The 24688-nt window shown below is 56.5% G+C and overlaps 1 protein-coding gene across 1 annotated transcript in view; it reads left to right on the top strand.

Annotated features, from left to right (window-relative positions):
- The first annotated feature begins 532 nt into the window (after positions 1-532).
- LOC119955234 (mucin-5AC-like) overlaps positions 533-24688 on the top strand; it is a 36926-nt gene continuing 12770 nt past the window's right edge. The window contains exon 1 of the mRNA XM_038781266.1: positions 533-605. The gene's annotated coding sequence lies outside the window, so the exon portion shown is untranslated. The remainder of the gene's footprint in view (positions 606-24688) is intronic.

Genomic DNA, 24688 nt, shown 5'->3' with positions numbered 1-24688 from the left:
TTGATGGAGACAGTGTAGAGGGAGCTTTACTCTGTATCTAACCCCGTGCGGTCCCTGTCCTGGGAGTGTTTGATGGAGACAGTGTAGAGGGACTATTTGATGGGGACAGTTTAGTGGGAGCTTTACTCTCTATCTAACCCTGTGCTGTACCTGTCCTGGGAGTGTTTTGATGGGGACAGTGTAGAGGGAGCTTTACTCTGTACGTAACTCCGTGCTGTACCTGTCCTGGGAGTGTTTGATGGGGACAGTGCAGGGGGAGCTTTACTCTGTATCTAACCCCGTGCTGTACCTGTCCTAGGAGTGTTTGATGGGGACAGTTTAGTGGGAGCTTTACTCTGTATCTAACCCCGTGCTGTACCTGTCCTGGGAGTGTTTGATGGGGACAGTGAGTCTATGGGGTTGGGTTATGGGATGGGATTCTGTCTCTCTGATGTGTAGAGTGTTGTGAAGTGTCTCTATGGAGACAGAGCAGTGGAACAGAGGGGGTGGGTTCTTGTCTGACTCACACAATGAGGCTGCTCAGGGAGGAGGAGTCACCGGGCTCCCCCCTCGAAAACGCCAACCTTTCCAGAGCGCTGACCATGGATCCGGAGCGTGTTTCCTCGGTGAGTTCACAGGGTTAAGGCCACGCGCCAACACATCCCGCTTCTACCCTCCTCCCCCCAAAGCTCTCCTTGTTGCCAATCCCCCTGTGGCCCTCATCGTTCTTGGATTCTCTCTCACCCTGCACATTCCAGACCCACACCAACCACTGGTCTGGGAGGAGGGACAGCGGCAAAGAGGAGGGGATATTTGAGGTTGGTTGAGGTGCGATAGGACAGGCAACGGTGCTGAATCAATGTGTATTTTACTGGACCAATCAGCTGGAGATTGAGCAAATTGTTTGTGGATTTAAATCAGATGATGAAATAAACCAGTTAATAAATAGCAGCAGCATTTTGCTCCAATTAAACTGAGACATTCGGCTACAATACCCTCCACTACAATACCCCCATCAAACACTCCCAGTAGAGCCAGCTTTATACATCGGTCCCAGGGGGAGGAGTCCTGGGCAGAGCTCTGTATTTAACCTGTTAGACACAGGTTAAAGCTCCCTCTACATTGACCCATAAAACATTCCCAGGACAGGTACAGCACGGGTTAGATACAGAGTAAAGCTCCCTCTGCACTGTCCCCATCAAACATTCCTAGGACAGGTACAGCACGGGGTTAGATACAGAGGAAAGCTCCCTCTACACTGTCCCCATCAAACACTCCCAGGACAGGTACAGCATGGGGTTAGATACAGAGTAAAGCTCCCTCTACATTGACCCATAAAACTTTCCCAGGGCAGGTACAGCACAGAGTTAGATACAGAGTAAAGCTCCCTCTGCACTGTCCCCATCAAACATTCCTAGGACAGGTACAGCACAGAGTTAGATACAGAGTAAAGCTCCCTCTACACTGTCCCCATCAAACATTCCTAGGACAGGTACAGCACGGGGTTAGATACAGAGTAAAGCTCCCTCTACACTGTCCCCATCAAACACTCCCAGGACAGGTGCAGCACGGGGTTAGATACAGAGTAAAGCTCCCTCTACACTGTCCCCATCAAACACTCCCAGGACAGGTACAGCACCGGGTTAGATACAGAGTAAAGCTTCCTCCACACTGGCCCCATCAAACACTCCCAAGACAGGTACAGCACGGGGTTAGATACAGAGTAAAGCTCACTCTACACTGTCCCCATCAAACACTCCCAGGACAGGTGCAGCACGGGGTTAGATACAGAGTAAAGCTCCCTCTACACTGTCCCCATCAAACACTCCCAGGACAGGTACAGCACGGGGTTAGATACAGAGTAAAGCTCCCTCTACACTGTCCCCATCAAACACTCCCAGGACAGGTACAGCACCGGGTTAGATACAGAGTAAAGCTTCCTCTCCACTGTTCCCATCAAACACTCCCAGGACAGGTACAGCACGGGGTTAGATACAGAGTAAAGCTCCCTCTACACTGTACCCATCAAACACTCCCAGGACAGGTACAGCACGGGGTTAGATACAGAGTAAAGCTCCCTCTACACTGTCCCCATCAAACACTCCCGTGGCAGGTACAGCACAGGGTCAGAATCTATACTAAGCTGCGCCAGAGATATCTAAAAATCACGAGTTAACCTGGTGAAGGTACCAAACAGGACAACCTGTGTGACATACAGCTCTGGCAGAGAATGATTGATATAGCTTTGTGTTTCCAAACCGTCGGATCAGATCTAAACTCCACAGTCCTGCCACACATACCCGTGAACAACCCATTAAGGAAGAGGTCCATTAATGTCCCATCCCCGATGATTTGGGGGCCCACACGCGTTGACCCAGAGGGATGCGGGGTTGTCCTTCGTGAGTCACAGAGAGCCATCATGCAGCTACAGCAGATGATACATTAGCGAATGGAATGTTGACCTTTATAGCAAATGGATTAGAGTATAAAGGTAAGGAAGTGTTGCTGCAACTACACAAGGCATTGGTGAGACTGCTCCTGGAGCACTGTGCACAGTTTAATCCCCTTATTTGAGGAAGGATGATGTGGGATTGGAGGCAGTTCAGAGGAGGTTCACTAGATTCCAGAGATGAGGGTTTGTCGTATGGGGAGAGATTGAACAGTTTAGGCCGATACTCCCTCGAGTTCAGAAGAATGAGGGGAGATTGAATTGAGGTAATTAAGATGCTGAAAGGTCTGGATAAAGTAGACGTGGAGTGGATGCTGCCTCTTGTGGGACATTACAAAATGAGAGGTCATAATCTTAGAATAAAAGGCAGCAAATTTAAAACGGATTTGAGGAGAAACTACTTCTCCCGAAGGGTTGGGAATCTGTGGCATTCGCTCCCCCAGAGTGCCATGCATGCTGGGACAGTGAGTAAATTTAAGAAGGAGTTAGACAGATTTTTGATTGGTAATGGGTTGAAGGGTTATGGAGAACGGGCAGGAAAGTGTGATATCAGCCATGATAGAATGGTGGAATAGACCTGATGGGTCAAAGGACCTCAATGTGCTCCTATATCTTATGAATTTATAAATGGTTTTGACTGAAGACTGACCTGGGGGCTGGGGACCTCGGGAGGAGACCAAGATGGATCATCCACTCGCCACATCTGGCTGGAGATTGTTGCGAATGCCTCAATCCTGTCTTTTGCACAGATGTGCTGGGCTCCTCCATCATTGAGTATGGGGAGATTGTTTTTTTGAAAATGTATTTTATTCCAAACTCTTATAAAAGGCAACAAAATGTAAACAACTCAGGGAGCAAATTCCCCAACACACAACTGCACAGTTTGTACAGATTTTTCCATTTTTCACCCCCACCCCCCTGATCCCCCCCCCCCCCCCCCCGGTGACGAACAGCTCCTCAAACACGGCCCCCAACATCCTCCACCTTGCATCGAAGCCCTCCGCTGAACCCCTTAATTTGTATTCGATCTTTTCCAACCGAAGACAGTCAGACGAGTCCCCCAGCAAAGGCCGCCACCCCCTGGACAGACGGGTCGCCCAGCGAAGCCGCCACCCCCTGGACAGACGGGTCGCCCAGCGAAGCCGCCACCCCCTGGACAGACGGGTCACCCAGCGAAGCCGCCACCCCCTGGACAGACGGGTCGCCCAGCGAAGCCGCCACCCCCTGGACAGACGGGTCGCCCAGCGAAGCCGCCACCCCCTGGACAGACGGGTCGCCCAGCGAGGCCGCCACCCCCCCCAGCGAGGCGACAACCCCCTGGACAGACCAGTCCCCCAGCGAGGCCCCCACCCCCTGGACAGACCAGTCCCCCAGCGAGGCCCCCACCCCCTGGACAGACCAGTCCCCCAGCGAGGCTGCCACCCCCTGGACAGACCAGTCCCCCCAGCAAGGCTGCCACCCCCCCAGCGAGGCCCCCACCGCCTGGACAGACGAGTCCCCCAGCGAGGCCCCACCCCCTGGACAGACCAGTCCCCCAGCGAGGCCCCCACCCCCTGGACAGACCAGTCCCCCAGCGAGGCTGCCACCCGCCCCAGCGAGGCCCCCACCGCCTGGACAGACGAGTCCCCCAGCGAGGCCCCCACCCCCTGGACAGACCAGTCCCCCAGCGAGGCCCCCACCCCCTGGACAGACCAGTCCCCCAGCGAGGCTGCCACCGCCCCAGCGAGGCCCCCACCCCCTGGACAGACGGGTCTCCCAGCGAGGCTGCCACCCCCTGGACAGACCACCCCCCCAGCGAAGACCCCACCCCCTGGACAGACCAGTCCCCCAGCGAGGCTGACACCCCCCCAGCGAGGCTGCCACCCCCTGGACAGACCAGTCACTCCAGCAGGGTGTATCCCGGCAACCTGGGGAACTCTTCCAAACCTTTCGCACAAGTCCCTTACCTGCAGGTTCCTAAACTCTCTCGGCAGCTCTACCCTCTCCTCCAGTTCCTCTATACTGGCAAACCCTTCTTCCAGGTACAAATCCCTCACCTTAACCAGCCCCACTTCTCTCCACCTCCTATATATCCCGTCTATTTCCCCCCTCTCCCCCCCCCCCCGCCCCGCTCAAAACTGTGGCTATCACACAATGACGTTAACACCGACATCCCCTCGATCCTGAAATCTCTCCTCAGCTGGTTCCAGATCTTCACCGTGGGCTGCATCACCGAATTCTCCATGTATCTATCTTCCTGCCTCTGGCACCATGGCCCTCAGGCTGGACACCCTCCAGGACTCTTCCTCCATCCTAACCCATTCTGCCCCCTCTCCGTCCCATCACCGCCTCACCTTCTCCACGTTCGCCGTCCAGTAATAATGTAACAGGTTCAGCAACGCCATCCTCCCCTTCTGCCTCTGTCTCTGTAATAGGATCCTCTTAACCCGTGTCACCTTCCCGGCCCACACAAACCCTGAGATAATCGTGCCCAGTTTTCGAAAGAAGGCCTTTGGTTTAAAGATCGGGAGTGTCTGGAATATGAACAGGAACCGCGGCAGAATGTTCACCTTCACTTGGACCCTTCCTGCCAAAGTCAGGTGCAGCGTGTCCCACCTCCTCCGATCCTCCATTTGTGTCGCATCGCCCGTTCCCTCGCCACCTGAATCCCTGGGTATCTAAACCTGTCCGGCCACCTTGAATAGTAAACCCTGTAAATTTGCTGATGACTCATCTCGTCCACCAGGAACACTTTGCTTTTCCTGATATCTAGCTTGTATCCCTAGAACTTCCCAAACTTCCCCGAAAGGCCCATAATCCGCTCCATGTTCTCCATCGGGTCCGACATGTATAGTAACAGGTTGTCCGCGTATAGCGACACCCGATGCTCCCTTCATCTCCTTGTAATCCCTCCCCACTCTGCTAACCCCGTAAGGCATTGCCAGAGGCTCTACGGCCAGCGCAAACAATAGCAGCAACAGCGGACACCCCTGCCTCGTTCCCCTGTGTTCCGTGACCCCATTTCATTGGTCCGCACACTTGCCCTCTGTGCCACAGATAACAAGCACACCCATGCCACAAACTTCGCCCAAACCCAAACCTTCGCAGGATCTCAAACAGGTACCACCACTCCACCCGGTCAAATGCCTTCTACGTATCCATGGACACCACTACCTCCAGCACCTGGACTGCCAACGGGGTCATGACCACGTTTGCCAGCCTCCTGAGATTTCTAGAAAGCTGCCTGCCCTTCACGAAACCTGTCTGGTCCTCCCCAATCAGCCCTGGACACAACGTCCCCGCCACTAATTTAGCCAGCACTTTCACATCTGTACCTAACAGCGATTTGGGCTCATATGACCCACATTCCAACGGGTCCTTCCCCTTATTTAGTATCAATGTGATTGTTGCCTGCATCGGGGGCAGCATGGTAGCATAGTGGTTAGCACAGTTGCTTCACAGCTCCCGATCCCAGGTTCCATTCCGTGCTGGGTCACTGTCTGTGCAGAGTCTGCATGTTCTCCCCGTGTGTGCGTGGGTTTCCTCCGGATGCTCCGGTTTCCTCCCACAGACCAAAGATGTGCAGGTTAGGGTGGATTGGCCATGATAAATTGCCCTTAGTGTCCAAAAAAGGTGAGGTGGGTTACGGGTATGGGCTTAAGTGGGGTACTATTTCCAAGGGCCAGTGCAGACTCGATCCCCCCCGCCCCCTCCTCCGATAAACATGTAAATACCACACCCCATTCCCACTGGGCAGCTCATACTCCTCTACCAACCCCTCCTCTACCGTCCCCTCCTCTACCGTCCCCTCCTCTACCAACCCCTCCTCTACCACCCCTCCTCTACCAACCCCTCCTCTACCAACCCCTCCTCTACCAAACCCTCCTCTACCAACCCCTCCTCTACCAAACCCTCCTCCACCATCCCCTCCTCTATCAATCCCTCCTCTACCATCCCCTCCTCTACCAACCCCTCCTCTACCAACCCCTCCTCTACCATCCTCTCCTGTACCAATCCCTCCTCTACCAACCCCTCCTCTACCAACCCCTCCTCTACCAACCCCTCCTCTACCAAACCCTCCTCTACCATCCCCTCCTCTACCAATCCCTCCTCTACCAACCCCTCCTCTACCAACCCCTCCTCTACCAATCCCTCCTCTACCGTCCCCTCCTCTACCATCCCCTCCTCTACCAATCCCTCCTCTACCAACCCCTCCTCTACCGTCCCCTCCTCTACCATCCCCTCCTCTACCAATCCCTCCTCTACCAACCCCTCCTCTACCAACCCCTCCTCTACCAACCCCTCCTCTACCAAACCCTCCTCTACCATCCCCTCCTCTACCAATCCCTCCTCTACCAACCCCTCCTCTACCAACCCCCCTTCTCTAACAACCCCTCCTCTACCAATCCATCCTCTACCATCCCCTCCTCTACCAAACCCTCCTCTACCATCCCCTCCTCTACCATCCCCTCCTCTACCAACCCCTCTTCTACCAACCCCTCCTCTACCAATCCCTCCTCTACCAATCCCTCCTCTACCAACCCCTCCTCTACCAACCCCTCCTCTACCATCCCCTCCTCTACCAACCCCTCCTCTACCAATCCCTCCTCTACCAACCCCTCCTCTACCAAACCCTCCTCTACCATCCCCTCCTCTACCAATCCCTCCTCTACCAACCCCTCCTCTACCAAACCCTCCTCTACCATCCCCTCCTCTACCATCCCCTCCTCTACCAACCCCTCCTCTACCAACCCCTCCTCTACCATTCCCTCCTCTACCAACCCCTCCTCTACCAAACCCTCCTCTACCAACCCCTCCTCTACCAAACCCTCCTCCACCATCCCCTCCTCTATCAATCCCTCCTCTACCATCCCCTCCTCTACCAACCCCTCCTCTACCATCCTCTCCTGTACCAATCCCTCCTCTACCAACCCCTCCTCTACCAACCCCTCCTCTACCAACCCATCCTCTACCAAACCCTCCTCTACCATCCCCTCCTCTACCAATCCCTCCTCTACCAACCCCTCCTCTACCAACCCCTCCTCTACCAATCCCTCCTCTACCGTCCCCTCCTCTACCATCCCCTCCTCTACCAATCCCTCCTCTACCAACCCCTCCTCTACCAACCCCTCCTCTACCATCCCCTCCTCTACCAATCCCTCCTCTACCAACCCCTCCTCTACCAACCCCTCCTCTACCATCCCCTCCTCTACCAATCCCTCCTCTAACAACCCCTCCTCTACCAACCCCCCTCTACCAACCCCCCTCTACCATCCCCTCCTCTAACAACCCCTCCTCTACCAATCCCTCCTCTACCATCCCCTCCTCTACCAAACCCTCCTCTACCATCCCCTCCTCTACCATCCCCTCCTCTACCAACCCCTCCTCTACCAACCCCTCCTCTACCAATCCCTCCTCTACCAATCCCTCCTCTACCAACCCCTCCTCTACCAACCCCTCCTCTACCATCCCCTCCTCTACCAACCCCTCCTCTACCAATCCCTCCTCTACCAACCCCTCCTCTACCAACCCCTCCTCTACCAAACCCTCCTCTACCATCCCCTCCTCTACCAATCCCTCCTCTACCAACCCCTCCTCTACCAAACCCTCCTCTACCATCCCCTTCTCTACCAACCCCTCCTCTACCATCCCCTCCTCTACCAATGCTTCCTCTACCAACCACCCCTCCTCTACCAACCCCTCCTCTACCAACCCCTCCTCTACCATCCCCTCCTCTACTAATCCCTCCTCTACCAATCCCTCCTCTACCTTCTCCTCTACCAACCACTCCCCAACCCCTCCTCTACCAACCCCTCCTGTGCCAACCCCTCCACTACCAACCCCTCCTCTACCAACCCCTCCTCTACCAACCCCTCCTCTACCAACCCCTCCACTACCAACCCCTCCTCTACCAAGCCCTGCTCTACCAACCCCTCCCCAACCCTCGTCTACCAACCCCTCCTCTACCAACCCCTCCTCTACCAACCCCTCCTCTACTAACCCTTCCTCTACCAACCCCTCCTCTACCAACCCCTCCTCTACCAACCCCTCCGAGCTCAGGAAGCTGCCCACGTGAACAGAACACCAAACTGCTCAATCCCCACCCGCCCCCAACCCCACGTTCAGCACCCCCCCCCCCGACAAACTTGTGATTCGTACAAATCGGTGCCAAAACTGACCCCCCCTCCAGCCTCAGGAGGAGCTGCCCCCACTGTGCCCACCCGCTCAGAGCCCCCACTGTGCCCACCCGCTCAGAGCCCCCACCATCCCTACCCCCTCAGAGCCCCCACTGCCCACCCCCTCAGAGCCCCCACCATCCCTACCCCCTCAGAGCCCTCCGTCCCCACCCCCTCAGAGCCCCCACTGTGCCCACCCCCTCAGAGCCCCCACTGTGCCCACCCCCTCAGAGCCCCCACTGTGCCCACCCACTCAGAGCCCCCACCATCCCTACCCCCTCAGAGCCCCCACTGTGCCCACCCCCTCAGAGCCCCCACCATCCCTACCCCCTCAGAGCCCTCCGTCCCCTCCCCCTCAGAGCCCCCACTGTGCCCACCCCCTCAGAGCCCCCACTGTGCCCACCCCCTCAGAGCCCCCACTGTGCCCACCCCCTCAGCGCCCCCACCATCCCTACCCCCTCAGAGCCCCCACTGTGCCCACCCCCTCAGAGCCCCCACCATCCCTACCCCCTCAGATCCCTCCGTCCCCACCCCCTCAGAGCCCCCACTGTGCCCACCCCCTCAGAGCCCCCATTGTGCCCACCCCCTCAGAGCCCTCACCGTCCCCACCCCCTCAGAGCCCCCACTGTCCCCACCCCCTCAGAGCCCCCACCATCCCCACCCTCTCAGAGCCCCCACCGTCCCCACCCCCTCAGAGCCCCCACCATCCCTACCCCCTCAGAGCCCCCACTGTGCCCACCCCCTCAGAGCCCCCACCATCCCCACCCCCTCAGAGCCCCCACTGTGCCCACCCCCTCAGAGCCCCCACCATCCCTACCCCCTCAGAGCCCCTACTGTGCCCACCCCCTCAGAGCCCCCACTGTGCCCACCCCCTCAGAGCCCCCACCGTCCCCACCCCCTCAGAGCCCCCACTGTGCCCACCCCCTCAGAGCTTCCACCATCCCTACCCCCTCAGAGCCCCCACTGTGCCCACCCCCTCAGAGCCCCCACCGTCCCCACCCCCTCAGAGCTCCCACTGTCTGCACCCCCTCAGAGCCCCCACCATCCCTACCCCCTCAGAGCCCCCACTGTCGGCACCCCCTGAGAGCCCCCACTGTGCCCACCCCCTCAGAGCCCCCATTGTCCCCACCCCCTCAGAGCCTCCACTGTCTGCACCCCCTCAGAGCCCCCACTGTGCCCACCCCCTCAGAGCCCCCACTGTCCCCACTCCCTCAGAGCCTCCACTGTCTGCACCCCCTCAGAGCCCCCACTGTGCCCACCCCCTCAGAGCCCCCACTGTCCCCACTCCCTCAGAGCCCCCACTGTCCCCACCCCCTCAGAGCTCCCACTGTCCGCACCCCCTCAGCCGCCACCACCACCGGTTTGTGGAGTGCCGAGCCGGCGAGAACGGCAGAGGCGCCGCAAACGGTGCCCACCCCCCCCCCCCCGGCTAGTGCCACACATGAGGCCGCCTCCATCCGCACCAACCCCTCCCCCACCACCCACTTCCTCACCATGGCGATGTTTGCTGCCCAGAGATAGTTCATTAAATTGGGCAAGGCCAGCAACACCCCCCCTCCCCACACCGTCCCCAGAGCCCCGCCCCTCCCTCCGCTCCAGCAGCGCCAATTTGAATTTCAAAGGCCTTCTTTAGAAAGATCAGTGCATTGATCTCGGGGATTGTCTGGGCGGGGAAAGCTGCACAAGTGAAAAAGGTGCTGCTGGAGCGGGGGGAGGGGGGGGGGGGGGGTGTGGCCTCACCCCCTCAACCCCCTCAACCACCACCTCACCCCCTCACAATCACCCTCACACACCTCCTCATCTGCCAACAACCCTACGTCCAGCCTCCACTGCGGGTACTCTGTCCCCCTCACCCCCTCACGCACTCACACACCCCCCCTCACCCCCTCACACCCACTCACACCCTCACACCCCCCTCACCCCCTCACACCCACTCACACCCCTTCACACCCCCTCACCCCCTCACCCCTCACACCCACTCACACCCTCACACCCCCTCACCCCCTCACACCCACTCACACCCTCACACCCCCCTCACCCCCTCACCCCCTCACACCCCCTCACCCGCTCACAAACCCCTCACCCCCTCATCCCCTCACACCCCTCACCCCCTCACACCCACTCACACCCTCACCCCTCACACCCCTCACCCCCTCACACCCACTCACACCCTCACACCCCCCTCACCCCCCCATACACCCCTCACGCAGTCACACACCCCCCTCACCCCCTCACACCCACTCACACTCCTTCACACTCCCTCACCCCCCTCACACCCCCTCACCCAGTCACACACCCCTCACCCCCTCACCCCCTCACACCCCCTCACCCCCTCACACCCACTCACACCCCCTCACCCCCCTCACACCCACTCACACCCCTTCACACCCCCTCACACCCCCTCACCCAGTCACACACCCCTCACCCCCTCACACCCCCTCACCCCCTCACACCCACTCACACCCCCTCACCCCCTCACACCCACTCACACCCCTTCACACCCCCTCACCCAGTCACACACCTCCTCACCCCCTCAGCCCCTCACACCCCTCACTCACTGGCACACCTCCTCACCCCCTCATCCTCTCACACCCCTCACCCGCTCACACCCCTTCACCCAGTCTCGCACCCCCTCACACCCCTCACACCCACTCACACCCCTTCACACCCGCTCACACCCCCTTCACCCAGTCTCGCACCCCCTCACACCCCTCACACCCACTCACACCCCATCACACCCCCTCACCCCCTCACCCAGTCACACACCCCCCTCACCCCTGCCCCTCACACCCCTCACCCGCTCACACACCCTCACCCGCTCACACCCCTTCACCCAGTCACACACCCCTCACACCCCCCACACCCCTCACACCCCCCCACACCCCTCACACCCCTTCACACCCCCTCACACCCCCTCACCCACTGACACACCTCCTCACTCCCTCACACCCGCTCACCCTCTCACACCCCCTCACCCCTCCCCACCCCCTCACACCTCCCCACCCCTTCACACCCCCTCACACCCGTTTACCCAGTCACACACCTCCTCACACCCCCTCACCCAGTCACACACCTCCTCACCCCCTCACCCCTCACACCCCATGCCCACTGACACGCCCCCTCACCCCCTCAGCCCCTCACACCCCTCACCCGCTCACACACCTCCTCACCCCCTCACACCCCCTCATACCTCCTCACCCACTCACACACCTCCTCACCTCTTCACACCCCCTCATCCCCTCACACCCCTCACCCGCTCACACATCCTCACCCGCTCACACCCTCTCACCCCCTCAGACCCTATCATGCAATCACACACCCTCATTCCCCCTCACACCCCCTCCCCCCTCACCCCCTCACACCTCCTCACCCCCTCACACCCCCTCACACCCCCTCACCCAGTCACACACCTCCTCACCCCCTCACCCCTCACACCCCTCACCCACTGACACACCCCCTCAGCCCCTCACACCCCTCACCCGCTCACACACCTCCTCACCCCCTCACACCCCCTCACATCCCCTCACCCGCTCACACACCTCCTCATCCCTTCACACCCCCTCATCCCCTCACACCCCTCACCCGCTCACACATCCTCACCCGCTCACAGTCTCTCACCCCCTCAGACCCCCTCACCCAGTCACACACCTCCTCACCCCCTCAGCCCCTCACACCCTCACCCGCTCACACCCCTTCACCCAGTCTCGCACCGCCTCACACCCCTCACACCCACTCACACCCCTTCACACCCCCTCACCCCCTCACCCAGTCACACACCCCCCCTCACCCTGCCCCTCCACACCCCTCACCCGCTCACACACCCTCACCCCTCACATCCCCTTCACCCAGTCACACACCCCTCACACCCCCCACCCCCCTCACACCCCCCCCACCCCTCACCCCTTCACACCCCCTCACACCCCTCACCCCACTGACATACCTCCTCACCCCCTCACACCCGCTCACCCTCTCACACCCCCTCACCCCTCCCCACCCCCTCACACCCCCTCACACCTCCCCACCCCTTCACACCCCCTCACACCCGCTTACCCAGTCACACACCTCCTCACACCCACCCCACCCAGTCCACACCCTCCTCACCCCCTCACCCCTCACAACCCCATACGCACTGACCACACCCCCTCACCCCCCTCAGCCCCTCACACCCCTCACCCGCTCACACACCTCCTCACCCCCTCACGCCCCCTCACACCCCTCACCCACTCACACACCTCCTCACCTCTTCACACCCCCTCATCCCTCACACCCCTCACCCTCACACATCCTCACCCGCTCACACCCTCTCACCCCCTCAGACCCTATCATGCAATCACACACCCTCATTCCCCCTCACACCCCCTCCCCCTCACCCCCTCACACCTCCTCAGCCCCTCACACCCCTTACCCACTGACACACCTCCTCACTCCCTCACACCCCCTCACACCCCCTCACCCAGTCACATACCTCACCCCCTCACCCCTCACACCCCTCACCCACTGACACGCCCCCTCACCCCCTCAGCCCCTCACACCCCTCACCCGCTCACACACCTCCTCACCCCCTCACGCCCCCTCACATCCCCTCACCCGCTCACACACCTCCTCATCCCTTCACACCCCCTCATCCCCTCACACCCCCTCACCCGCTCACACATCCTCACCCGCTCACACTCTCTCACCCCCTCAGACCCTATCATGCAATCACACACCCCCATTCCCCCTCACACCCCCTCACACCTCCTCACCCCTCACCCCCTCACACCTCCTCACCCCCCTCACCCACTCACACACCTCCTCACCCCCTCACACCCCCTCACACCTCCTCCCCCTCACCCCCTCACACCTCCTCACCCCCTCACACCCCCTCACCCGCTCACACACCCCCTCAGCCCCTCACACCCCCTCACACCCTCACACCCACTCACCCCCTCACACCTCCTCCCCCTCACCCCCTCACACACCCCCTCACCCGATTACACACCTGCTCACCCCCTCACCCCCTCACACACCCCCTCACACCCCCTCACCCCCTCACACACCTCCTCTGCACTAACAACCCTCCACTCCGGGCAGGATTCTCCGGCGTGCCATTAGGGAAGCAAAAGCGAGGGCGTTAGCTCCCTTCCCCATGTGTAACTCTGGCTGCTCCGATACCCCGAAGATTGCCACTATTGGGCATGGCTTCACCCTCACCCCCACAACCTTGGGCATTGCCTCGGAGATGGCAGTCCACAACCCAGCAAGCTTGGGGCAAGCCCAAAACATGTGGGTGTGGTTGGCCGGACCCCTCTGGCACCGCTAACATTTGTCCCCCACCTCTGGGAAGAACCTGCTCATTCGGGTTCTGGTCAGGTGCGCTCTGTGCACCACTTTGAGCTGCATTAGGCTTAGCCTTGCGCAGGAGAAGGTGGTGTTCACCCTGTTCAGTGCTTCGCTCCAGAGTCCCCATCCCACCTCTGTCCCCAGTTCGTCCTTCATTTTCCCCATGTCTTGTCCAGTGGGGAGCGCACCCCCTCTAACAGTTGTTCGTACAGGACCCGCAGTTCCCGCTCCTCGATTCCCCGCGTCCAGTAGTTCCTCCATCATTGTGTGTCTCGGGGCTCGTGGGTATGATGTCTCCGAGTGGGGGGGGGTGCTGTTTCCCTGTGGATGTCACAGTTCATTTCCCTGCCGCAAACGCGATGACCATTTTGTCAACTTTGTTGAAGTCGGCCTTGGGGATGAAGATCGGGATGGATCTGAACAGGAAGAGGAACCTGGGCAGTACGTTCATCTTGATCGTCTGCACCCTCCCCGCCAGGGAGAGTGGGAGTGTGCCCCAGCTCTGCAGGTTCTATTTAACGTCGTCCGCCAGGCTGGTGAGTGGATCCGTGTCCAGCGTGGGCAATCTGGATCCCCAGGTAGCGGAATGCCTGTCAGGTCTGTTTGAATGGCAGCCCCTCCAGCTCTGCCCCTCCCCCTCGCGAGTACGCCGGGAAGATCTCACTTTTGCTCAGGTTGAGTTTGTAGCTCGAGAAGGTTCCAGACTCTTTCAGGAGCGCCATGATTTCCTCCATGCTGCTTTGTGGGCCGGGATGTAGAGGAACAGCTGGAAGTGTTCAGAGCTGTTGGTGTTTATCTGTACGCTCACTGCGGGAGTTCATGCTGCAGGTGTATAAGTACCTTGGTAAGGCCGCACATCGAATATTGCGCACAATTCTGGTTGCCACACTACCAGAAGGATATGGAGACTTTGGAGAGGGTGCAGAGGAGGTTTACCAGGATGTTGCCTGGTCTGGAGGGTGTTAGCTATGTGGAGAGGCTGAATAAACTCGGACTGCTCTCATTAGAAAGACGGAGGTTGAGGGGGGTGACCTGATAGAGGTCTACAAGATTATGAGGGGCATGGATGGAGTGAATGGGCAGGCACTCTTTCCCAGGATGGAGGGGTCAGTCACCAGGGGACATGGGTTTAAGGTCCATGGGGCAAAGTTTAGAGGAGATGAGCGAGGCAGGTTTTTTACGCAGAGGGTGGTGAGTGTCTGGAACGCGTTGCCGGGGTGGTTGTGGAAGCAGATACATTAACAGCGTTCAAAAGACATCTTGACAAACACATGGATAGGATGGGTATAGAGGGATACGGCACAAGGAAGTGCTGAGGGTTTTGGTCAAGGTGGTAACATTACCGGTACAGGCTTGGAGGGCTGAATGGCCTGTTCCTGTGCTGTATTGTTCTTTGTTCTCTCACCCAGGCGGTGAATCCCGTCCCCAGCCCAAACCGCTCTCGTACCTCAATGAGGTGCTTCCACTCAACTCTGTCGAAGGCCTTTTCAGGGAGACGGTCACCTCTGATATTCTCTCCCCGGATTGGGTTATTATTACATTCAGCAGCTGTCTGATGTTTGCAGTTAGCTGCCTTCCCTTGACAAAGCCCGCCTGGTCCTCTGCGACCACCTCTGTGACATAGTTCTCCAGGCACGTGGCCGGAACCTTCGCGAGTATCTTCGAGTCTACATTGAGCAGTGGTATGGGTCTGTCGGTCTTTGTCTTATTTGGGGTATCGGCGAGATCGTGGCTTGTGTTAGCGTTGGAGGCAAAGTGCCCGTCGCGGGTGAGTCTGCAAATGTGGTGCGGGGCCAGACCGCAGCAAGTTGTTTATAGAAGTCCGCCGGGAACCCATTGGGTCCCGGTGCCTTCCCCGCCTGCATGGAGCTGATACACTCCATGACCTCTCCCAGTCCGATTGATGCTTCCAGCTCCCCCCCGTCTATCGTCCCCAATGACTGGCATGCCCAGTCCGTCGAGGCACCGTTTCATCCCCGAGTCCCTTCGCTGGGGACAGCCCTCGGTAGAAGGCCTCGAATGCCTCATTGACCTTTTTTGGCTTGATTACCAGTCTGTCTCTGCTGTCCTTCACCGAGGGCTATCTCCCTGATGGCTGCCTGTTCTCAGCTGGTGAACCAGCAGGCGGCTGGCTTTGTCTCCGTGTTTGTAGAGGGTCCCCCGTGCCTGGCGGAGTTTGTGCACTGCTTTCCTGGTGGAGAGCCGGTCAAAGTCCATTTGTAGCTTTTTCCTCTCTGCCAGCAGCTCTACAATCGGGGCCTCGGAGTATTTACGGTCTACCTCCAGTCTTGGGTCGACCAGCCCTCTCTTCCCTATCTCTATGTGCTTTACAAGTGATAATTTCTCCCATGATCACAGCCTCCAGCACCTCCCAGAACGTGGAGGGTGAGACCTCCCCATTCTGGCCGTGAGTAATATACTCGTCTATGGCAAGTTCACTGATATTTTCTAGCAGAATACCTTATCAGCCAGGTACAGGACATTCTGGAGGGGGGAGGGTGAACAGCCAGTGGTCATGGTACACATCGGTACAAACGACATAGGTAAACAAAGGGATGAGGTCCTAAAAGCAGAATACAGGGAACATAAAAACATAAGAACTAGGAGCAGGAGTAGGCCATCTGGCCCCTCGAGCCTGCTCCGCCATTCAATGAGATCATGGCTGATCTTTTGTGGACTCAGCTCCACTTTCCGGCCCGAACACCATAACCCTTAATCCCTTTTATTCTTCAAAAAACTATCTATCTTTACCTTAAAAACATTTAATGAAGGAGCCTCAACTGCTTCACGGGGCAAGGAATTCCATAGATTCACAACCCTTTGGGTGAAGAAGTTCCTCCTAAACTAGGAACTAGGAACTAGGAAGGAAGTTAAGAAATCGGACCGTGAAAGTAGTGATCTCAGGATTACAACTGGTGCCACATGCTAGTCAGACTAGAAATGACAGGATGTATAGGATGAATACATGGCTGAAGGGATGGTGTCAGGGGGAGGGTTTCAGATTCCTGGGGCATTGGAACCGGTTCTGGGGGAGGTGGGATCTGGACAAACTGGACGGGTTACACCTGGGCAGGACTTGGACATGTCCTAGGGGGGAGTATTTGCTTGAGCAGTTGGGGAGGGTTTAAACTAAAATGCCAGGGCGATGGGAACCTACGCAAGGAGTCAGAGAAAGAGGGAGCAAGGACAAAAACAAATGCTATGATGCACGATCAATTGCACAAAGACTTGAGTTGGGTACAACTAAGGCTTTATTGCTCTAAGTTGTGTGGCCTCCCACAGCAGCTGGCGAAATGGCTGCTGCACGAAGGACACACATATTTATACTCTGTCTAGTGGGCGGAGCCAGCAGGCAGGGACTACCGTCGTACCTGTAGTACAGGTCCTACCATACATCACCTAATAGAGGTTTACCACATTCACCCCGTTAAAAATGAGTCCGGTGGGGGTGGTGGAGAACTATACACAACAAATGTATTATTTTACATTTACATTTACAATCTTTGACAGAGAGAAAAAAATGTCTTTTGAAGTCCAGTGGACCAGTTAGAGGTTTCACCGGTCTGGGTCCTCCCTTGATGTGCCGCTGGGAGCGGCGTAGTGGTGGAGGAGATGCCGATGCTGGTCTGATGTCCGGTGCCTCTGAAATCCTCTTCATCCTCGGGCGTGGGCAGGGGGAGGACAGATGGTCCCAGGGGGGTTGCTGCTGGGAGCCCCGGGGGAGGGTAGGTTGGTGCCGGGCTGGAGGGGTGTGTGTGTGTGGAACCTGCTGGTACCAGGTCCCTGAGGGACACAGTATCCTGGCGGCCATCAGGGTACGCCACGTAGGGATACTGGGGGTGTGCATGGAGCAATTGCACCCTTTCCAGCAACGGGTCTGCCTTGTGGAGTCAGACGTGCCTACGGAGCAGGACGGGTTCTGGAGCTGCGAGCCAAGGCGGGAGCAACACCCCGGATGTGGACTTCCTGGGGAAGGAAAAAAACATTCATGGGTGTATTGTTAGTGGCGGTGCACAGTAGTGACCGGATGGCGTGTAGTGCATCAGGGAGCACGTCCTGCCAGCGGGAGGCCTGGAGGTTCCTGGACCATAGGGCCAGTTGAGCGGCCCTCCATACCGTCCCGTTCTCCCTCTCTATCTGCCCATTTCCACGGGGGTTGTAGCTGGCCATTCTGCTGGAGGCGATACCCCTGCTGAGCAGGAACTGACGCAGCTCATCGTTCATAAAGGAGGATCCCTGTTACTGTGAATGTAGGCGGGGAAACCAAACAGAACGAAGATTGTGTTGAGGGCTTTGATGACGGTGGCAGACGTCATATCGGGGCATGGGATGGCGAAGGGGAATCTGGAGTACTCATCGGCCACACGGTCGGTGGAGGGGAGGGGCCCTTTGAAATCCACACTGAGGCGCTCAAAGGGACGGGAGGCCTTCACCAGGCGCGCACGGTCCGGCCAGTAGAAGTGCGGCTTGCACTCCGCACAGACCTGGCAGTCTCTGGTGACTGTCCGTACTTCCTCGACGGAGTAGGGCAGATTGCGGGCCTTTATAAAATGGTACAACCGTGTGACTCCCGTGTGACAAAGGCTGTCGTGTAGGGCCTGGAGTCGGTCTACTTGCGCGCTGGCACATGTACCTCGGGAGAGGGCGTCTGGGGGCTCGTTGAGCTTACCGGGCGATACAAAATTTCGTAATTGTAGGTGGAGAGCTCGATCCTCCACCTCAAGATTTTATCATTCTTGATCTTGCCCCGCTGCGTGTTATTGAACAGAAAGGCTACTGACCGTTGGTTAGTGAGGAGAGTGAATCTCCTGCCGGCCAGGTAATGCCTCCAGTGCCGCACCGCTTCAATGATAGCCTGGGCCTCATTTTCGACGGAGGTGTGCCGAATTTCAGAGGCATGAAGGGTGCGGGAAAAGAATGCCACGGGTCTGCCTGCCTGATTTAGGGTGGCGGCTAGGGCGACGTATGATGCGTCGCTCTCTACTTGAAAGGGCAGTGTCTCGTCTACTGCTTGCATCCTGGCCTTGGCAATATCGGCTCTGATACGGAGGAAGGCCTGTTGTGGCTCGGCCGTCAGGGGAAAATGGGTTGACTATATGAGTGGGCGGGCCTTGTCCGCATTGTTTGGGACCCACTAAGCATAGTACAAAAAGAACCCCAGGCAGCATTTGAGGGCCTTGGGGTAGTGGGGGAGGGGGAGCTCCATGAGGGGGTCCATGCAGTCGGGATCGGGCCCCAGAACTCCGTTCTGAACCACATAGCCGAGGATGGCTAAGCGGTTTGTGCTAAACACACACTTCTCCTTGTTGTTGGTGAGGTTTAGGAGAGTGGCGATGTGGAGAAATTTGGCAAGGTTGGCGTCGTGGTCCTGCTGATCATGGCCGCAGATGGTGACATTGTCTCGGTACGGAAGGGTGGCCTGCAGTCCGTACCGGTCAACCATTCGGTCCATCTCCCTTTGGAAGACTGAGGAAGTGATAGAGGCGGCCGTCTGCCCCGAAGGCAGTGTATGGACGGTCCGATTTACGAATGCGGAGCTGGTGGTAGGCGGATCTGAGGTCTACCATTGAGAAGACCCCGTACTGTGAGTGGTAAACCACTGTTGCACCTCTATTAGGTGATGTATGGTAGGACATGTACTACAGGTACGACGGTAGTCCCTGCCTGCTGGCTCCGCCCAGTAGGCAGAGTATAAATATGTGTGTCCTCCATGCTGCAGCCATTTCACCAGCTGCTGTGGGAGGCCACACATCTTAGAGCAATAAAGCCTCAGTTGTACCCAACTCAAGTCTTCGTAGGAAAGTGAATCAGAATAGTGGTAGGTGGAGAAACCAAGGACAAAATTCAAACTGGCAAAAGAGAAAAATATTGGGAGCAAGGCAAGCATTGTGAAAAAGACAAACTTAAAGGCTCTGTGCCTTAATGCACGGAGCATTTGCAATAAAGTGGATGAACGAATCGCGCAGATAGATATAAATAGGTATGAAATAATTGGTATTACGGAGACATGGCTGCAGGGTGAACAGGGATGGGAACTGAATGTCCCAGGGTTCTCAGTATTTAGGAAGGACAGGCATAAAGACAAGGTGGTGGCGTGGCACTGCTGGTTAAAGAGGAATTTAACACAATCGTGAGAAAGGATATTAGCTCTGACAATGTGGTGTCTGTATGGGTAGAGTTGAGAAATACCAAGGGGAAAAACTCATTAGTGGGTGTTATATATAGACCCTCGAACTGCAGTGGTGATGTTGGAGTGTAATAAGGTAAATCAGTGATCATGGGTGATTTTAATCTGCACATAAATTGGGCAAATTAGTCACAATGCCAGAGAGGAGGAATTCCTGGAGTGTATATGGGATGGTTTTCTTGACCAATATGTGGAGGAACCAACAAGAGAGCAGGCCATCTTAGACTGGGCACTGTGTAATGAGAAGGGAATTATTGCCAATCTGTCTGTACGAGACCCCTTGGGGATGAGCGACCATAACATGATAGAATTTTGCATCAAGATGGAGAGTGAAGTCTTTGATTTGGAGACGAGGGTGCTGAATCTTAATAAAGGGAACGATGAGGATATGCGGTGTGAGTTGGCCTTGATAGATTGGGGAGAGTTACTTAAAGGGATGACAGTGGATAGACAATGGCAAACATTCAAGGAACGCATGGGGGAGCTACAGCAGCTGTTCATTCCTGTCTGGCACAAAAGCAAAGAGGGTGAGAGGGCCAACCCATGGCTTACAAAGGAAATTAGAAATAGTATCCGATCCAAGGAAGAAGCATACAGATTGGCCAAGAAAAATCTGAGGATTGGGAGCAGTTTAGAATTCAGCAACGAAGGACGAAGGGATTGATTAAGAAGGGGAAAGTACAGTACGAAAGGAAGTTTGCAGGGAACATAAAGACTGACACTAAGAGTTTCTACAGATATGTGAAGAGAAAGAGATTGGTAAAGAGGCCCCCTACAGACAGAAATAGGGGAATGCATAATAAGGGACAAAGAAATGGCTGAGCAATTGGATACATACTTTGGTTCTGTCTTCACAAATGAGGGGCGCAATTCTCCCAAAGGGAGACAAAGTGCCGACGCCGAAGTGAAAACCGGAGTGTTTCACTCCGGCGTCGGAGGCCGCTCCTCGCCCCCTACTCTCCCACCCCCCAGGTGGCTAGGAGCGGCGGCGCGTCAATCTCGCGCGCCAGGCCTTGACGCCCGCGTCAAAGCGGCGCCGCCTCAATGATACGGCTGGCGGCACCTAAATGACGTCACCCGCGCATGCGCAGGTTGGCCGGCGCCAACCCGTGCATGTGCGGTTGCCGTCCTCACCTCCATAGCCCCGCAAGACATGGAGGATTGATCTTGCGGGGCGGCTGAGGGAAAAGAGTGCGTCTTTCAGAGACGCCGGCCTGACGATCGGTGGGCACGCGGGCCAGACCCCTCCTGAGAACCCCCCTGGTGCTCGATCCTCCCTCCGCCCCCCACAGGCCCCACATGCAGCGGCCGCGCGCTGTTCACGCCGGCAGTGACCAGGTGTGGTTGGTGCCGGTGTGAACCGGTCGGATTCGGCAGGCCGCTCGGCTCATCCGGGCCGGAGAATCTTCGCTCGACTGGAGCGGCGATTCTCCGAGCGGCCTGTCGCAAAACGCGACACGCCGTTTTGGGGGGCGGGGGGGGGGGGGGGGGGTGGGGAACTGGGAGAATCGCGTGCTGGTGCCAGGGTGGCGTGGCGTCACTCCCGCGATTCTCCCACCCGGCGTGGGGGTCGGAGAATCGCGCCCGAGGACACAAATCAGATCCCGGAAATGCTGGAGAATGAAAGGTTTAGTGAGAGGGAAGAACTGAGGGAGGTAAACATTAATAGAGAAATGGTGCTGGGAAAACTGATGAAATTGAAGGTGGATAAATCCCTATGGCCTGAGAATCTGCATCCCAGAGTGCTTAAGGAGGTGGCTCTGGAAATAGTGGATGCATTGGTGGTCATCTTCCGTGATTCTATAAACTCTGGAACTGTCCTTGCAGATTGGAGGGTAGCTCACGTCACTCCGATATTCAAAAAGGGAGATGTGTGGCTGGCTTAGCTCAGTGGGCTAGACAGCTAGTTTGTGATGCAGAACAAGGCCAGCAGCGCGGGTTCAATTCCCATACCAGCCTCCCCGAACAGGCACCGGAATGTGGCGACTGGGGGATTTTCAAAGTAACTTCATACTTGTGACAATAAAAGGTTATTATTATTATTATTAGAGAGAAAGCAGGGAATTATAGACCAGTAAGCTGAACATTGGTAGTGGGGAAAATTCTTGAATCCATTCTCAAGTCCCGCATAAGTGATTATTGTGCAAAATTAAAGCACATGGGATTGGGGGAAATGTATTGAGGTGGATAGAAAACTGGTTGGCAGAGAGGAAACAAAGAGTAGGGATTAATGGGTCCTTTTCAAATTGGCAGGCAGTAACCAGTGGGGTACCACAGGGATCCGTGCTGGGACTCCCAACTATTCACAATATATATTAATGATTTGGATGAGGGAACAAAATGTAACATCTCAAAGTTTACAGATGATACCAAATTAGGTGGGAGGGTGAACTGTGACGAGGATGCAGGGATCCTGCAGCAAGATCTGGACAGGTTGGGCGAGTGGGCATATCAATGGCAGATACAGTATAATTTGAATAAGTGTGAGGCAGATTACTACCTGAATGGTTGTAAATTGGGAGAGGGGAGTGTGCAGCGGGACCTGCATGTCCTTCTGCACCAGTCGCTGAAGGTAAGCATGCAGGTAAGAAGGCTAATGGTATTTTTTTAGAACAGTACAGCACAGAACAGGCCCTTCGGCCCTCGATGTTGTGCCGAGCAATGATCACCCTACTTAAACCCACGTAACCCGTATACCCGTAACCCAACAATCCCCCCATTAACCTTACACTACGGGCAATTTAGCATGGCCAATCCACCTAACCCGCACATCTTTGGACTGTGGGAGGAAACCGGAGCACCCGGAGGAAACCCACGCACATACAGGGAGGACGTGCAGACTCCACACAGACAGTGACCCAGCCGGGAATCGAACCTGGGACCCTGGAGCTGTGAAGCATTGATGCTAACCACCATGCTACCGTGAGGCCCCTAAATAAATAAATTTAGAGTAGCCAATTCCTTTTTTTCCAATTAAGGGGCAATTTAGCATGGCCAATCCACCTAGCCTGCACATCTTTGGGTTGTGGGGGCGAAACCCACGCAAACACGGGGAGAATGTGCAAACTCCACACAGACCCAGAGCCGGGATGGAACCTGGGACCTCAGCGCCGTGAGGCTGCAGGGCTAACCCATTGCGCCACCGTTCTGCCCCCCTGTGTATGTGGCCTTCATTGCGAGAGGTTTCGAGTATAGAAGCAGGAAATGTTGCTGCAATTACACAGGGCTTTGGTGAGGCCACACTTGGAGTATTGTGTGCAATTTTAGTCTCCTTCTCTGAGGAAGGATGTTCTTGCTCTCGAGGGAGTGCAGCGAAGGTTTACCAATTTGATTCCAGGGATGGCGGGACTGCCATTTGGTGAGTGATTGACTAGGTTGGGATTGTTCTCGCTGGAGTTCAGAAGAATGAGGTGGGGGGGATCGCATAGAGACTTATAAAATTCTAACAGGACTAGACAGGGTCGATGATGGGTGTGTCCAGAACCAGGGGTCACAGTCTGAGGATTCAGGGTAAACCATTTCGGACAGTGATAAGGAGACACTTCTTCACACCAACAGCCTGTGGAATTTGATACAATTTACAATGCAGAAGGAAGCCATTTGGCCCATAGAGTCTGCACCGGCTCTTTGAAAGAGCACCCTACCCAAGGTCAACACCTCCACCCTATCCCCATAACCCAGTAACGCCACCCAACACTAAGAGCAATTTTGGACACTAAGGGCAATTTATCATGGCCAATCCACCTAACCTGCACATCTTTGGACTGTGGGAGGAAACCGGAGCACCCGGAGGAAACCCACGCGCACATGGGGAGAACGTGCAGACTCCACACAGACAGTGACCCAAGCCGGGTGATGCACAATCAACGGACAGGAAACGTAGATGAAGTCCGAACGATAGGCTTTAATACACAAGAAGTGTACCCGGCAGCAGACGTACAGAAGAAAGGCCGACTGCTGGAAAGCACGGGTTGTTATATCCCGCCTCGCAGGCGGAGCTACCTACCTCTCAGCCAATCGGCTGAGAGGCACATGACTTACCTGGGCAATGGGCAGCGAGTCCTCTGCACCAATGGCAGGTCACACTTCCAGGTACCGTAATACCCCTAGTCATGCTACCACACCGGGAATCGAACCTGGGACCCTGGAGCTCTGAAGCAAATTGTGCTAACAACTATGCTACCGTGCTGCCCTTTCATTACCACAGGAAGTAGTTGATGCTAAAACATTGAATATATTCAAGAGGCGGCTAGATATAGCACTTGGGGAGAATGGGATCAAAGGCTATGGGGAGAAAGCAGGATTAGGCTATTGAGTTGGATGATTAGCCATGATCGTGATGAATGGCGGAGCGGGCTCGAAGGGCCAAAAGGCCTCCTCCTGCTCCTAACGTATTATTATTCTATGTATCTATGTATCCTAGCATGCCTTGTAGACAATAGTTTCTCCCCTGATCACAGCCTTCAGCACCTCCAAGAACGTGGATGGTGAGGCCATTCTGGTTATTGGTAACATGCTCCTCTACAGCCTTTGATATTTTTCGCAGAATTCATTATCGGCCACAGGAGGTCCGTGTCCAGTCTCCACCGGGGGGAG

The sequence above is a fragment of the Scyliorhinus canicula genome, chromosome 20, assembly GCF_902713615.1.
Source record: "Scyliorhinus canicula chromosome 20, sScyCan1.1, whole genome shotgun sequence".
Taxonomy (NCBI): domain Eukaryota; kingdom Metazoa; phylum Chordata; class Chondrichthyes; order Carcharhiniformes; family Scyliorhinidae; genus Scyliorhinus; species Scyliorhinus canicula.
Note: the sequence above shows the minus strand (reverse complement) of the source record. Positions and strands in the feature narration are given on the sequence as shown.